General features: G+C 56.7%; 2 protein-coding genes across 3 annotated transcripts in view; both read left to right on the top strand.

Moving 5' to 3' along the window:
- LOC125739617 (tripartite motif-containing protein 16-like) overlaps positions 1 to 3,029 on the top strand; it is a 144,745-nt gene that overhangs the window by 121,482 nt on the left and 20,234 nt on the right. The gene's annotated exons all lie outside the window — the stretch shown is intronic.
- The window catches only part of LOC125739618 (tripartite motif-containing protein 16-like), a 77,117-nt gene that overhangs the window by 53,854 nt on the left and 20,234 nt on the right, over positions 1 to 3,029 (top strand). The window lies entirely within an intron of this gene.

Genomic DNA, 3,029 nt, shown 5'->3' with positions numbered 1-3,029 from the left:
TGTGAAGTCTAAAAAACATGCATATTTAGCAACAACGAGAATGGACAGTTAAGTTAATTTGTTATTCTGACTGCAGCCTTTCTATTTTTTCTTAAGACCAATGTGGATAGCATTCTGATTTCACTGCATGCCTGATCATCTATGATGCACTACATATGATTCCAAATGACCAAAAAAGCATAAAATCTCTCTTTTTTAGGAATCCTGATTTACTTTATATTTTAGGCTAAATTTCTTTTTTTTAAGCTGTAATCCATTCATCCATCATCTACCGCTGAATCCAGGGTGGGGTCGCGGGGGCAGCAGTCTCAGCAGGGAGACCCAGACTTCCCTCTCCCGGGCCACTTCATCCAGCTCCTCTGGGGGGACCCCGAGGCGTTCCCAGGCCAGCCGAGAGACATAGTCTCTCCAGCGTGTCCTGGGTCTTCCCCGGGGCGTCCTCCCAGTGGGACATGCCCGGAACACCTCACCAGGGAGGCGTCCAGGAGGCATCCGGATCACATGCCCGAGCCACCTCATCTGGCTCCTCTCGATGCGGAGGAGCAGCGGCTCTACTCTGAGTATCTCCCGAATGACTGAGCTCCTCACCCTATCTCTAAGGGAGAACCCAGCCACCCTGCTGAGGAAACACATTACGGCCGCTTGTACCCGCGATCTCGTTCTTTCGGTCACTACCCATAGCTCATGACCATAGGTGAGGGTAGGAACGTAGATCGACTGGTAAATCGAGAGCTTCGCCTTTTGGCTCAGCTCTCTCTTCACCATGACAGACCAATGCAGCGCCCGCATCACTGCTGATGCCGCACCGATCTGCCTGTCGATCTCCCGCTCCATTGTTCCCCCACTCGTGAACAAGACCCCGAGATACTTAAACTCCTCCACTTGGGGAAGGACCCCATCCCCAACCCGGAGAGAGCATTCTACCCTTTTCCGGCTGAGAACCATGGTCTCAGATTTGGAGGTGCTGATCCTCATCCCAGCCGCTTCACACTCGGCTGCGAACCGTCCCAATGAGAGTTGAAGGTCACGGTCCGATGAGGCCAACAGAACCACATCATCTGCAAAAAGCAGAGACCCAATCCTGAGGCCACCAAACCGGATACCCTCAACGCCCTGGCTGCGCCTAGAAATTCTGTCCATAAAAACTATGAACAGAATCGGTGACAAAGGGCAGCCCTGACGGAGTCCAACCCTCACTGGAAACGAGTCCGACTTATTGCCGCCCATGCGGACCAGGCTCTGGCACCGGTCATACAGGGACCGAACCACCCTTAAAAGGAAGCCCGGTACCCCATACTCCCGGAGCACTCCCCACAGGACTCCCCGAGGGACATGGTCGAATGCCTTCTCCAAGTCCACAAAACACATGTAGACTGGTCGGGCAAACTCTCATGAGCCCTCCAAAACCCTGCTGAGAGTATAGAGCTGGTCCACTGTTCCACGGCCAGGGCGAAAACCACACTGCTCCTCCTGAATCCGAGATTCAACAATCCGGCGGACCCTCCTCTCCAGGACCCCCGAATAGACCTTACCAGGGAGGCTGAGGAGTGTGATCCCCCTATAGTTGGAGCACACCCTCCGGTCCCTCTTCTTAAAGAGGGGGACCACCACCCTGGTCTGCCAGTCCAGAGGCACTGCCCCCGATGTCCACGCGATGCTGCAGATGCGTGTCAGCCAGGACAGCCCCACAACATCCAGAGCCTTGAGGAACTCCGGGCGGATCTCATTCACCTCCGGGGCCCGGCCACCAAGGAGCTTTTTAACCACCTCAGCAACCTCCGCCCCAGAGATAGGCGAGTCCACCCCCAAGTCCCCACACCCTGCTTCCATATCGGAAGGCGTGTCGGTGGGATTGAGAAGGTCTTCGAAGTATTCCCTCCACCGACCCAGAACGTCCCGAGTTCAGGTCAGCAACGCACCATCCCCACCACAAACAGTGTTGATGTTGCACCGCTTCCCCGCCCTGAGCCGCCGGATGGTGGACCAGAACCTCCTCGAAGCCGTCCAGAAGTCGTTTTCCATGGCCTCGCCAAACTCCTTCCACACCCGAGTTTTTGCTTCAACAACCGCAAAAGCCGCATCCCGCTTGGCCTGCTGGTAGCCGTCAGCTGCGTCTGGAGTCCCACAGACCAAAAAGGCCCGATAGGACTCCTTCTTCAGCTTGACGGCATCCCTCACCACTGGTGTCCACCAGCGGGTTCGAGGATTGCCGCCGCGACAGGCACCGACCACCTTATGGCCGCAGCTCCGGTCAGCCGCCTCCACAATGGAGGCGCGGAACATGGCCCATTCGGACTCAATATCCCCCGCCTCCCCCGGGATATGGGAGAAGTTCTGCCGGAGGTAGGAGTTGAAACTCGTCCTGACAGGGGGTTCCGCCAGACGTTCCCAGCAGACCCTCACTATACGCTTGGGTCTGCCAGGCCTGGCCGGCTTCCTCCCCCACCAGCGGAGCCAACCTACCACCAGGTAGTGATCAGTTGACAGCTCCGCCCCTCTCTTCACCCGAGTGTCCAAGACATGCGGCCGCAAGTCCAACGACACGACTACAAAGTCGATCATCGAACTGCGGCCTAGGGTGTCCTGGTGCCAAGTGCACATGTGGACACCCTTATGTTTGAACACGGTGTTCATTATGGACAATCCATGACGAGCACAGAAGTCCAATAACAAAGCACCGCTCGGGTTCAGGTCGGGGGGGCCGTTCCTCCCAATCACGCCTCCAGGTCTCACTGTCATTGCCCACGTGATCATTGAAGTCCCCCAGCAGAACAAGAGAGTCCCCAGGAGGAGCGCTTTCCAACACCCCTTCCAAGGACTCCAAAAAGGGTGGGTATTCTGAACTGCCGTTTGGCGCATAAGCGCAAACAACAGTCAGGACCCATCCCCCCACCCGAAGGGAGGCTACCCTCTCGTCCACTGCGGTAAACCCCAACGTACAGGCACCCAGCCAGGGGGCAATAAGTATGCCCACCCCTGCTCGGCGCCTCTCCCCGTGGGCAACTCCAGAGTGGAAAAGGGTCCAACCC

This window comes from Brienomyrus brachyistius, chromosome 4 (assembly GCF_023856365.1).
Source record: "Brienomyrus brachyistius isolate T26 chromosome 4, BBRACH_0.4, whole genome shotgun sequence".
NCBI lineage: Eukaryota > Metazoa > Chordata > Actinopteri > Osteoglossiformes > Mormyridae > Brienomyrus > Brienomyrus brachyistius.
The sequence above is the reverse complement of the archived record's forward strand: the minus strand, read 5'-3'. Positions and strand labels throughout refer to the sequence as shown.